Source organism: Eurosta solidaginis, unplaced genomic scaffold (assembly GCF_040869045.1).
Source record: "Eurosta solidaginis isolate ZX-2024a unplaced genomic scaffold, ASM4086904v1 ctg00001329.1, whole genome shotgun sequence".
Lineage (NCBI taxonomy): Eukaryota > Metazoa > Arthropoda > Insecta > Diptera > Tephritidae > Eurosta > Eurosta solidaginis.
Window position 1 is genome coordinate 52,501 of NW_027137078.1, and position 15,000 is coordinate 67,500.

The window sequence follows — 15,000 nt, forward strand, 5'->3', positions numbered from 1 at the left end:
AATAATGAAAGTGAACAAGTTATATATATATGAACTTCGCTAATATATTTTGTGTAAGCGGCCTAGGTAAGGAAAACCTCACTTACTTTCATTGGTCGCTTAAAACACATCTGTATAAATATATCGACTTTATTAGCCCAAATATAATAAAGTTCAACTAACAAAATTTTAGTTGCTTTATTTGTACATTATTGTAATATTTCATTTACATTTTTCTCTTTGTAAATAATACTACCGTACAAGCAACAATTTAAATAATGAAAGTGAACAAGTTATATATATATGAGCTTCGCTAATATATTTTGTGTAAGCGGCCTAGGTAAGGAAAACCTCACTTACTTTCATTGGTCGCTTAAAACACATCTGTATAAATATATCGACTTTATTAGCCCAAATATAATAAAGTTCAACTAACAAAATTTTAGTTGCTTTATTTGTACATTATTGTAATATTTCATTTACATTTTTCTCTTTGTAAATAATACTACCGTACAAGCAACAATTTAAATAATGAAAGTGAACAAGTTATATATATATGAGCTTCGCTAATATATTTTGTGTAAGCGGCCTAGGTAAGGAAAACCTCACTTACTTTCATTGGTCGCTTAAAACACATCTGTATAAATATATCGACTTTATTAGCCCAAATATAATAAAGTTCAACTAACAAAATTTTTGTTGCTTTATTTGTACATTATTGTAATATTTCATTTACATTTTTCTCTTTGTAAATAATACTACCGTACAAGCACCAATTTAAATAATGAAAGTGAACAAGTTATATATATATGAGCTTCGCTAATATATTTTGTGTAAGCGGCCTAGGTAAGGAAAACCTCACTTACTTTCATTGGTCGCTTAAAACACATCTGTATAAATATATCGACTTTATTAGCCCAAATATAATAAAGTTCAACTAACAAAATTTTTGTTGCTTCATTTGTACTTTATTGTAGTATTTAATTTTACAATTATTTATTGAATAAAGAATTTTCGTTCTCTTGTATATTTAAGAACGATATTTATTCATTTTGGTATTTCAGTAATAAAATTATTTTTATATACCATACATTTACTTAAATTTCCATTACATGAAACATATACATTTATTATAAAATGTATATCTTTTCTATGATATGAAATATAAAATTTCATTTATATCGAATTTATATTAATAAAATATTTTAAAAAGCATCTGCTTGCTTCTTGATGATGAGTAAAGTTAACATACAAGTTTTTTTAGAAACACATTGAAGTCAAAATTTTCATACATGTTATTTTTTATATGTGCGCGGCCGCAACACATTTTAACAGTATTTTGAAAATTTTAAAACTTTCATATATGTACTACTTAGTACTTGTATGAGAAACTTTCTCATACTAAAATTTGACAGTTAGTTTAGAATATGAAAACCAATATATGATCAACATTTTCTAATTTAACTAACAGTCTTACTAGGAATTATATCAAATATCAACACTTGATGTATTAATATTTGATTTAATAAGCTTAAATTTGCTTATTTTTACTTAGTTTTGCTTAGCTAAAACTAATTTTCATACATTTTTATATGTGTGCGGCCTCAGTGCAATGTTACCTCCTTGCACTTCATTGGTCGCAACACATTTTTCGTATGAGAAATTTTCTCATACTAAAATTTGACTGTTAGTTTAGAATATGAAAACCATTATATGATCAACATCTTCTAATTTAACTAACAGTCTTACTAGGAATTATATCAAATATCAACACTTGTTGTATTAATATTTGAGTTAATAAGCTTAAATTTGCTTATTTTTACTTAGTTTTGTCTTCACTTTTTCATTTCTGCTAGGAAACTTTCATACAAGCAACCATTTTTATAGAGTACTTGTTGCCGCAGCTCTAACAAGCGCCTCTAAAATTTGACTGTTAGTTTAGAATATGAAAACCATTATATGATCAACATATCCTAATTTAACTAACAGTCTTACCTAGGAATTATATCAAATATCAACACTTTGATGTATTAATATTTAATTTAATAAGCTTAAATTTGCTTATTTTTACTTAGTTTTGCTTAGCTAAAACTAATTTTCATACATTTTTATATGTGTGCGGCCTCAGTGCAATGTTACCTCCTTGCACTTCATTGGTCGCAACACATTTTTCGTATGAGAAATTTTCTCATACTAAAATTTGACTGTTAGTTTAGAATATGAAAACCATTATATGATCAACATCTTCTAATTTAACTAACAGTCTTACTAGGAATTATATCAAATATCAACACTTGTTGTATTAATATTTGAGTTAATAAGCTTAAATTTGCTTATTTTTACTTAGTTTTGCTTAGCTAAAACTAATTTTCATACATTTTTATATGTGTGCGGCCTCAGTGCAATGTTACCTCCTTGCACTTCATTGGTCGCAACACATTTTTCGTATGAGAAATTTTCTCATACTAAAATTTGACTGTTAGTTTAGAATATGAAAACCATTATATGATCAACATCTTCTAATTTAACTAACAGTCTTACTAGGAATTATATCAAATATCAACACTTGTTGTATTAATATTTGAGTTAATAAGCTTAAATTTGCTTATTTTTACTTAGTTTTGTCTTCACTTTTTCATTTCTGCTAGGAAACTTTCATACAAGCAACCATTTTTATAGAGTACTTGTTGCCGCAGCTCTAACAAGCGCCTCTAAAATTTGACTGTTAGTTTAGAATATGAAAACCATTATATGATCAACATATCCTAATTTAACTAACAGTCTTACTAGGAATTATATCAAATATCAACACTTGATGTATTAATATTTGAGTTAATAAGCTTAAATTTGCTTATTTTTACTTAGTTTTGCTTAGCTAAAACTAATTTTCATACATTTTTTATATGTGCGCGGCCTCAGTGCAATGCTAGTTTGCACTTCGTTAATCGCAACACAAAGTTTTCATACGTTTAAGTGTTTTTACCTTGCATTTCGATAGTAGAAACACATTTTTGAAGTATTTTGAAAATTTCAAAACTTTCATATAAGTAGATGTTGGTACTTGTATGAAACTTTGTCAGTGTCAGTTAGCTACGCTTAGTGGTTTTGTATGGCTGACCAAAGTTTTCATACATTACCTAAAATTGTTTTCTGACTCGCTCACCTCACATGGCGAAAAATGTATGAAGATACAAACTTTCATACAAGTACAAGATACAAACTTTCATACAAGTACAAAGTTTCATACAAGTAGAAACTTTCATACAAATACAAACTTCCAAACAAGTACAAAGTTTCATACAAGTAGAAACTTTCATACAAGTACAAACTGTACTTGTATGGAAGTTTGTACTTGTATGAAACTTTGTCAGTGTCTTTTAGCTTCGCTTAGTGGTTTTGTATGGCTGACCAAAGTTTTCATACGTTTAAGTGTTTTTAGCTTGCATTTCGTTAGCAGCAACACATTTTTTAAGTATTTTGAAAATTTCAAAACTTTCATATAAGTAGATGTTAGTACTTGTATGAAACTTTGTCAGTGTCTATTAGCTACGCTTAGTGGTTTTGTATGGCTGACCAAAGTTTTCATACGTTTAAGTGTTTTTAGCTTGCATTTCGTTAGCAGCAACACATTTTTTAAGTATTTTGAAAATTTCAAAACTTTGATATAAGTAGATGCTAGTACTTGTATGAAACTTTGTCAGTGCCTGTTAGCTACGCTTAGTGGTTTTGTATGGCTGACCAAAGTTTTCATACGTTTAAGTGTTTTTAGCTTGCATTTCGTTAGCAGCAACACATTTTTTAAGTATTTTGAAAATTTCAAAACTTTCATATAAGTAGATGTTAGTACTTGTATGAAACTTTGTCAGTGTCTTTTAGCTTCGCTTAGTAGTTTTGTATGGCTGACCAAAGTTTTCATACGTTTAACTGTTTTTAGCTTGTATTTCGTTAGCAGCAACACATTTTTTAAGTACTTTGAAAATTTCAAAACTTTCATATAAGTAGATGTTAGTACTTGTATGAAACTTTGTCAGTGTCTCTTAGCTTCGCTTAGTGGTTTTGTATGGCTGACCAAAGTTTTCATACGTTTAAGTGTTTTTAGCTTGCATTTCGATAGTAGCAACACATTTTTTAAGTATTTTGAAAATTTCAAAACTTTCATATAAGTAGATGTCAGTACTTGTATGAAACTTTGTCAGTGTCTGTTAGCTACGCTTAGTGGTTTTGTATGGCTGACCAAAGTTTTCATACGTTTAAGTGTTTTTAGCTTGCATTTCGATAGTAGTAACACATTTTAGAAGTATTTTGAAAATTTCAAAACTTTCATATAAGTAGATGTTAGTACTTGTATGAAACTTTGTCAGTGCCTGTTAGCTTCGCTTACTGGTTTTGTATGGCTAACCAAAGTTTTCATACGTTTAAGTGTTTTTAGCTTGCATTTAATTAGTAGCAACACATTTTTCAAGTATTTTGAAAATTTCAAAACTTTCATATAAGTAGATGCTAGTACTAGTATGAAACTTTGTCAGTGTCTGGTAGCTACGCTTAGTGGTTTTGTATGGCTGACCAAAGTTTTCATACGTTTCTTAAAATTGTTTTCTGACCTGCTCACCTCACATGACGAAAAATGTATGAAGATACAAACTTTCATACAAGTACAAGATACAAACTTTCATACAAGTACAAAGTTTCATACAAGTAGAAACTTTCATACAAATACAAACTTCCAAACAAGTACAAAGTTTCATACAAGTAGAAACTTTCATACAAGTACAAACTGTACTTGTATGGAAGTTTGTACTTGTATGAAACTTTGTCAGTGTCTGTTAGCTTCGCTTAGTGGTTTTGTATGGCTGACCAAAGTTGTCATACGTTTAAGTGTTTTTAGCTTGCATTTCGTTAGCTGCAACACATTTTTTAAGTATTTTGAAAATTTCAAAACTTTCATATAAGTAGATGTTAGTACTTGTATGAAACTTTGTCAGTGCCTGTTAGCTTCGCTTAGTGGTTTTGTATGGCTGACCAAAGTTTTCATACGTTTAAGTGTTTTTAGCTTGCACTTCGTTAGCAGCAACACATTTTTTAAGTATTTTGAAAATTTCAAAACTTTCATATAAGTAGATGTTAGTACTTGTATGAAACTTTGTCAGTGTCTGTTAGCTTCGCTTAGTGGTTTTGTATGGCTGACCAAAGTTTTCATACGTTTAAGTGTTTTTAGCTTGCACTTCGTTAGCAGCAACACATTTTTTAAGTATTTTGAAAATTTCAAAACTTTCATATAAGTAGATGTTAGTACTTGTATGAAACTTTGTCAGTGTCTGTTAGCTTCGCTTAGTGGTTTTGTATGGCTGACCAAAGTTTTCATACGTTTAAGTGTTTTTTAGCTTGCATTTCGTTAGCAGCAACACATTTTTTAAGTATTTTGAAAATTTCAAAACTCTCATATAAGTAGATGTTAGTACTTGTATGAAACTTTGTCAGTGTCTGTTAGCTACGCTTAGTGGTTTTGTATGGCTGACCAAAGTTTTCATACGTTTAAGTGTTTTTAGCTTGCATTTCGTTAGCAGCAACATATTTTTTAAGTATTTTGAAAATTTCAAAACTTTCATATAAGTAGATGTTAGTACTTGTATGAAACTTTGTCAGTGTCTGTTAGCTTCGCTTAGTGGTTTTGTATGGCTGACCAAAGTTTTCATACGTTTAAGTGTTTTTAGCTTGCATTTCGATAGTAGCAACACATTTTTTAAGTATTTTGAAAATTTCAAAACTTTCATATAAGTAGATGTCAGTACTTGTATGAAACTTTGTCAGTGTCTGTTAGCTTCGCTTAGTGGTTTTGTATGGCTGACCAAAGTTTTCATACGTTTAAGTGTTTTTAGCTTGCATTTCGTTAGCAGCAACACATTTTTTAAGTATTTTGAAAATTTCAAAACTTTCATATAAGTAGATGTTAGTACTTGTATGAAACTTTGTCAGTGTCTGTTAGCTTCGCTTAGTGGTTTTGTATGGGCTGACCAAAGTTTTCATACGTTTAAGTGTTTTTAGCTTGCATTTCGTTAGCAGCAACACATTTTTTTAAGTATTTTGAAAATTTCAAAACTTTCATATAAGTAGATGCTAGTACTTGTATGAAACTTTGTCAGTGTCTGTTAGCTACGCTTAGTGGTTTTGTATGGCTGACAAAAGTTTTCATACGTTTAAGTGTTTTAGCTTGCATTTCGTTAGCAGCAACACATTTTTTTAAGTATTTTGAAAATTTCAAAACTTTCATATAAGTAGATGTTAGTACTTGTATGAAACTTTGTCAGTGCCTGTTAGCTTCGCTTAGTGGTTTTGTATGGCTGACCAAAGTTTTCATACATTTAAGTGTTTTTAGCTTGCATTTCGATAGTAGCAACACATTTTTGAAGTATTTTGAAAATTTCAAAACTTTCATATAAGTAGATGTTAGTACTTGTATGAAACTTTGTCAGTGTCTGTTAGCTTCGCTTAGTGGTTTTGTATGGCTGACCAAAGTTTTCATACGTTTAAGTGTTTTTAGCTTGCATTTCGTTAGCAGCAACACATTTTTTAAGTATTTTGAAAATTTCAAAACTTTCATATAAGTAGATGTAAGTAATTGTATGAAACTTTGTCAGTGTCTGTTAGCTTCGCTTAGTGGTTTTGTATGGCTGACCAAAGTTTTCATACGTTTAAGTGTTTTTAGCTTGCATTTCGATAGTAGCAACACATTTTTTAAGTATTTTGAAAATTTCAAAACTTTCATATAAGTAGATGTTAGTACTTGTATGAAACTTTGTCAGTGCCTGTTAGCTTCGCTTAGTGGTTTTGTATGGCTGACCAAAGTTTTCATACGTTTAAGTGTTTTTAGCTTGCATTTCATTAGTAGCAACACATTTTTTAAGTATTTTGAAAATTTCAAAACTTTCATATAAGTAGATGTCAGTACTAGTATGAAACTTTGTCAGTGTCTGGTAGCTACGCTTAGTGGTTTTGTATGGCTGACCAAAGTTTTCATACGTTCCTTAAAATTGTTTTCTGACCCGCTCACCTCACATGACGAAAAATGTATGAAGATACAAACTTTCATACAAGTACAAGATACAAACTTTCATACAAGTACAAAGTTTCATACAAGTAGAAACTTTCATACAAGTACAAACTTCCATACAAGTACAAAGTTTCATACAAGTAGAAAAAAGTTTCATACAAGTTCACTTGTATGAAAGTTTCTACTTGTATGAAACTTTGTACTTGTATGAAAGTTTCTACTTGTATGAAACTTTGTACTTGTTTGGAAGTATGAAACTTTTTAATACGTTGTTGTTGTTGTTGTTGTTGTTGGTGTTGTTGTTGGTTTTGGTGTTGTTGTTGTTGTTATATTGAACATTTTTATTAACAAGTAGAAAAAAGTTTCATACAAGTAGAAAAAAGTTTCATACAAGTACAAATTTCCAACCAGTACAAAGTTTCATACAAGTAGAAAAAAGTTTCATACAAGTAAAAACTTCCATACAAGTACAAAGTTTCATACAAGTAGAAAAAGTTTCATACAAGTACAAACTTCCATACAAGTACAAAGTTTCATACAAGTAGAAAAAAGTTTCATACAAGTAGAAAAAAGTTTCATACAAGTACAAACTTCCATACAAGTACAAAGTTTCATACAAGTAGAGAAAAGTTTCATACAAGTACAAACTTCCATACAAGTACAAAGTTTCATACAAGTAGAAAAAGTTCCATACAAGTACAAAGTTTCATACAAGTACGCTTGGAAACCCTCACATGACCAAAAATGTATGAAAAATACAAGTTTTATAATGTGTTGAATTTTTACCAATAATACCATGTTGGTTTCTTTAGTAAACTAACTAGGCAATATCATCGAAAATATGATAAATTGTCCATATTGAATTTTTCATATATTTTCTGTCAAGTGAGGTAATAATTTAATATTTTTATACTTATATGAAGATTTTCCTTTGTACTTATATTAATAAAAATGTTCAATATAACAACAACAACAACAACAACAACAACAACAACAACAACAACAACAACAACAACAACAACAACGTATTAAAAAGTTTCATACAAGTAAGGTAATAATTTAATATTTTTATACTTATATGAAGATTTTCCTTTGTACTTATATTAATAAAAATGTTCAATATAACAACAACAACAACAACAACACCAACAACAACAACAACAACAACAACAACAACAACAACGTATTAAAAAGTTTCATACAAGTAAGGTAATAATTTAATATTTTTATACTTATATGAAGATTTTCCTTTGTACTTATATTAATAAAAATGTTCAATATAACAACAACAACAACACCAAAACCAACAACAACAACAACAACAACAACGTATTAAAAAGTTTCATACTTCCAAATGTTCCATATTGTTTTTAGCTTGCATTTCGTTAGCAGCAACACATTTTTTAAGTATTTTGAAAATTTCAAAACTTTCATATAAGTAGATGTTAGTACTTGTATGAAACTTTGTCAGTGTCTGTTAGCTTCGCTTAGTGGTTTTGTATGGCTGACCAAAGTTTTCATACGTTTAAGTGTTTTTAGCTTGCATTTCGTTAGCAGCAACACATTTTTTAAGTATTTTGAAAATTTCAAAACTTTCATATAAGTAGATGTTAGTACTTGTATGAAACTTTGTCAGTGTCTGTTAGCTACGCTTAGTGGTTTTGTATGGCTGATCAAAGTTTTCATACGTTTAAGTGTTTTTAGCTTGCATTTCGTTAGCAGCAACACATTTTTTAAGTATTTTGAAAATTTCAAAACTTTCATATAAGTAGATGTTAGTACTTGTATGAAACTTTGTCAGTGTCTGTTAGCTTCGCTTAGTGGTTTTGTATGGCAGACCAAAGTTTTCATACGTTTAAGTGTTTTTAGCTTGCATTTCGTTAGCAGCAACACTATTTTTAAGTATTTTGAAAATTTCAAAACTTTCATATAAGTAGATGTTAGTACTTGTATGAAACTTTGTCAGTGTCTGTTAGCTTCGCTTAGTGGTTTTGTATGGCTGACCAAAGTTTTCATACGTTTAAGTGTTTTTAGCTTGCATTTCGTTAGCAGCAACACATTTTTTAAGTATTTTGAAAATTTCAAAACTTTCATATAAGTAGATGTTAGTACTTGTATGAAACTTTGTCAGTGTCTGTTAGCTTCGCTTAGTGGTTTTGTATGGCTGACCAAAGTTTTCATACGTTTAAGTGTTTTTAGCTTGCATTTCGATAGTAGCAACACATTTTTGAAGTATTTTGAAAATTTCAAAACTTTCATATAAATAGATGTTAGTACTTGTATGAAACTTTGTCAGTGTCTGTTAGCTTCGCTTAGTGGTTTTGTATGGCTGACCAAAGTTTTCATACGTTTAAGTGTTTTTAGCTTGCATTTCGTTAGCAGCAACACATTTTTTAAGTATTTTGAAAATTTCAAAACTTTCATATAAGTAGATGTTAGTACTTGTATGAAACTTTGTCAGTGTCTGTTAGCTTCGCTTAGTGGTTTTGTATGGCTGACCAAAGTTTTCATACGTTTAAGTGTTTTTAGCTTGCATTTCGTTAGCAGCAACACATTTTTTAAGTATTTTGAAAATTTCAAAACTTTCATATAAGTAGATGTTAGTACTTGTATGAAACTTTGTCAGTGTCTGTTAGCTTCGCTTAGTGGTTTTGTATGGCTGACCAAAGTTTTCATACGTTTAAGTGTTTTTAGCTTGCATTTCGATAGTAGCAACACATTTTTGAAGTATTTTGAAAATTTCAAAACTTTCATATAAATAGATGTTAGTACTTGTATGAAACTTTGTCAGTGTCTGTTAGCTTCGCTTAGTGGTTTTGTATGGCTGACCAAAGTTTTCATACGTTTAAGTGTTTTTAGCTTGCATTTCGTTAGCAGCAACACATTTTTTAAGTATTTTGAAAATTTCAAAACTTTCATATAAGTAGATGTTAGTACTTGTATGAAACTTTGTCAGTGTCTGTTAGCTTCGCTTAGTGGTTTTGTATGGCTGACCAAAGTTTTCATACGTTTAAGTGTTTTTAGCTTGCATTTCGTTAGCAGCAACACATTTTTTAAGTATTTTGAAAATTTCAAAACTTTCATATAAGTAGATGTTAGTACTTGTATGAAACTTTGTCAGTGTCTGTTAGCTACGCTTAGTGGTTTTGTATGGCTGACCAAAGTTTACATACGTTTATTAAAATTGTTTTCTGACTCGCTCACCTCACATCACGAAAAATGTATGAAGATACAAACTTTCATACAACTACAAGATAAAAACTTTCATACAAGTAGAAACTTTTCAGTACTTTCACAAGTACAAACTTCCAAACAAGTACAAAGTTTCATACAAGTAAAAACTTTCATACAAGTACAAACTGTACTTGTATGGAAGTTTGTACTTGTATGAAACTTTGTCAGTGTTTGTTAGCTTCGCTTAGTGGTTTTGTATGGCTGACCAAAGTTTTCATACGTTTAAGTGTTTTTAGCTTGCATTTCGTTAGCAGCAACACATTTTTTAAGTATTTTGAAAATTTCAAAACTTTCATATAAGTAGATGTTAGTACTTGTATGAAACTTTGTCAGTGTCTGTTAGCTTCGCTTAGTGGTTTTGTATGGCTGACCAAAGTTTTCATACGTTTAAGTGTTTTTAGCTTGCACTTCGTTAGCAGCAACACATTTTTTAAGTATTTTGAAAATTTCAAAACTTTCATATAAGTAGATGTTAGTACTTGTATGAAACTTTGTCAGTGTCTGTTAGCTTCGCTTAGTGGTTTTGTATGGCTGACCAAAGTTTTCATACGTTTAAGTGTTTTTAGCTTGCATTTCGTTAGCAGCAACACATTTTTTAAGTATTTTGAAAATTTCAAAACTCTCATATAAGTAGATGTTAGTACTTGTATGAAACTTTGTCAGTGTCTGTTAGCTACGCTTAGTGGTTTTGTATGGCTGACCAAAGTTTTCATACGTTTAAGTGTTTTTAGCTTGCATTTCGTTAGCAGCACCATATTTTTTAAGTATTTTGAAAATTTCAAAACTTTCATATAAGTAGATGTTAGTACTTGTATGAAACTTTGTCAGTGTCTGTTAGCTTCGCTTAGTGGTTTTGTATGGCTGACCAAAGTTTTCATACGTTTAAGTGTTTTTACAAAACCACTAAGCGAAGCTAAGAGACACTGACAAAGTTTCATACAAGTACTAACATCTACTTATATGAAAGTTTTGAAATTTTCAAAGTACTTAAAAAATGTGTTGCTGCTAACGAAATACAAGCTAAAAACAGTTAAACGTATGAAAACTTTGGTCAGCCATACAAAACTACTAAGCGAAGCTAAAAGACACTGACAAAGTTTCATACAAGTACTAACATCTACTTATATGAAAGTTTTGAAATTTTCAAAATACTTAAAAAATGTGTTGCTGCTAACGAAATGCAAGCTAAAAACACTTAAACGTATGAAAACTTTGGTCAGCCATACAAAACCACTAAGCGTAGCTAACAGGCACTGACAAAGTTTCATACAAGTACTAGCATCTACTTATATCAAAGTTTTGAAATTTTCAAAATACTTAAAAAATGTGTTGCTGCTAACGAAATGCAAGCTAAAAACACTTAAACGTATGAAAACTTTGGTCAGCCATACAAAACCACTAAGCGTAGCTAATAGACACTGACAAAGTTTCATACAAGTACTAACATCTACTTATATGAAAGTTTTGAAATTTTCAAAATACTTAAAAAATGTGTTGCTGCTAACGAAATGCAAGCTAAAAACACTTAAACGTATGAAAACTTTGGTCAGCCATACAAAACCACTAAGCGAAGCTAAAAGACACTGACAAAGTTTCATACAAGTACAAACTTCCATACAAGTACAGTTTGTACTTGTATGAAAGTTTCTACTTGTATGAAACTTTGTACTTGTTTGGAAGTTTGTATTTGTATGAAAGTTTCTACTTGTATGAAACTTTGTACTTGTATGAAAGTTTGTATCTTGTACTTGTATGAAAGTTTGTATCTTCATACATTTTTCGCCATGTGAGGTGAGCGAGTCAGAAAACAATTTTAGGTAATGTATGAAAACTTTGGTCAGCCATACAAAACCACTAAGCGTAGCTAACTGACACTGACAAAGTTTCATACAAGTACCAACATCTACTTATATGAAAGTTTTGAAATTTTCAAAATACTTCAAAAATGTGTTTCTACTATCGAAATGCAAGGTAAAAACACTTAAACGTATGAAAACTTTGTGTTGCGACTAACGAAGTGCAAACTAGCATTGCACTGAGGCCGCGCACATATAAAAAATGTATGAAAATTAGTTTTAGCTAAGCAAAACTAAGTAAAAATAAGCAAATTTAAGCTTATTAACTCAAATATTAATACATCAAGTGTTGATATTTGATATAATTCCTAGTAAGACTGTTAGTTAAATTAGGATATGTTGATCATATAATGGTTTTCATATTCTAAACTAACAGTCAAATTTTAGAGGCGCTTGTTAGAGCTGCGGCAACAAGTACTCTATAAAAATGGTTGCTTGTATGAAAGTTTCCTAGCAGAAATGAAAAAGTGAAGACAAAACTAAGTAAAAATAAGCAAATTTAAGCTTATTAACTCAAATATTAATACAACAAGTGTTGATATTTGATATAATTCCTAGTAAGACTGTTAGTTAAATTAGAAGATGTTGATCATATAATGGTTTTCATATTCTAAACTAACAGTCAAATTTTAGTATGAGAAAATTTCTCATACGAAAAATGTGTTGCGACCAATGAAGTGCAAGGAGGTAACATTGCACTGAGGCCGCACACATATAAAAATGTATGAAAATTAGTTTTAGCTAAGCAAAACTAAGTAAAAATAAGCAAATTTAAGCTTATTAACTCAAATATTAATACAACAAGTGTTGATATTTGATATAATTCCTAGTAAGACTGTTAGTTAAATTAGAAGATGTTGATCATATAATGGTTTTCATATTCTAAACTAACAGTCAAATTTTAGTATGAGAAAATTTCTCATACGAAAAATGTGTTGCGACCAATGAAGTGCAAGGAGGTAACATTGCACTGAGGCCGCACACATATAAAAATGTATGAAAATTAGTTTTAGCTAAGCAAAACTAAGTAAAAATAAGCAAATTTAAGCTTATTAAATTAAATATTAATACATCAAAGTGTTGATATTTGATATAATTCCTAGTAAGACTGTTAGTTAAATTAGGATATGTTGATCATATAATGGTTTTCATATTCTAAACTAACAGTCAAATTTTAGAGGCGCTTGTTAGAGCTGCGGCAACAAGTACTCTATAAAAATGGTTGCTTGTATGAAAGTTTCCTAGCAGAAATGAAAAAGTGAAGACAAAACTAAGTAAAAATAAGCAAATTTAAGCTTATTAACTCAAATATTAATACAACAAGTGTTGATATTTGATATAATTCCTAGTAAGACTGTTAGTTAAATTAGAAGATGTTGATCATATAATGGTTTTCATATTCTAAACTAACAGTCAAATTTTAGTATGAGAAAATTTCTCATACGAAAAATGTGTTGCGACCAATGAAGTGCAAGGAGGTAACATTGCACTGAGGCCGCACACATATAAAAATGTATGAAAATTAGTTTTAGCTAAGCAAAACTAAGTAAAAATAAGCAAATTTAAGCTTATTAAATCAAATATTAATACATCAAGTGTTGATATTTGATATAATTCCTAGTAAGACTGTTAGTTAAATTAGAAAATGTTGATCATATATTGGTTTTCATATTCTAAACTAACTGTCAAATTTTAGTATGAGAAAGTTTCTCATACAAGTACTAAGTAGTACATATATGAAAGTTTTAAAATTTTCAAAATACTGTTAAAATGTGTTGCGGCCGCGCACATATAAAAAATAACATGTATGAAAATTTTGACTTCAATGTGTTTCTAAAAAAACTTGTATGTTAACTTTACTCATCATCAAGAAGCAAGCAGATGCTTTTTAAAATATTTTATTAATATAAATTCGATATAAATGAAATTTTATATTTCATATCATAGAAAAGATATACATTTTATAATAAATGTATATGTTTCATGTAATGGAAATTTAAGTAAATGTATGGTATATAAAAATAATTTTATTACTGAAATACCAAAATGAATAAATATCGTTCTTAAATATACAAGAGAACGAAAATTCTTTATTCAATAAATAATTGTAAAATTAAATACTACAATAAAGTACAAATGAAGCAACAAAAATTTTGTTAGTTGAACTTTATTATATTTGGGCTAATAAAGTCGATATATTTATACAGATGTGTTTTAAGCGACCAATGAAAGTAAGTGAGGTTTTCCTTACCTAGGCCGCTTACACAAAATATATTAGCGAAGCTCATATATATATAACTTGTTCACTTTCATTATTTAAATTGGTGCTTGTACGGTAGTATTATTTACAAAGAGAAAAATGTAAATGAAATATTACAATAATGTACAAATAAAGCAACAAAAATTTTGTTAGTTGAACTTTATTATATTTGGGCTAATAAAGTCGATATATTTATACAGATGTGTTTTAAGCGACCAATGAAAGTAAGTGAGGTTTTCCTTACCTAGGCCGCTTACACAAAATATATTAGCGAAGCTCATATATATATAACTTGTTCACTTTCATTATTTAAATTGTTGCTTGTACGGTAGTATTATTTACAAAGAGAAAAATGTAAATGAAATATTACAATAATGTACAAATAAAGCAACTAAAATTTTGTTAGTTGAACTTTATTATATTTGGGCTAATAAAGTCGATATATTTATACAGATGTGTTTTAAGCGACCAATGAAAGTAAGTGAGGTTTTCCTTACCTAGGCCGCTTACACAAAATATATTAGCGAAGCTCATATATATATAACTTGTTCACTTTCATTATTTAAATTGTTGCTTGTACGGTAGTATTATTTACAAAGAGAAAAATGTAAATGAAATATTAC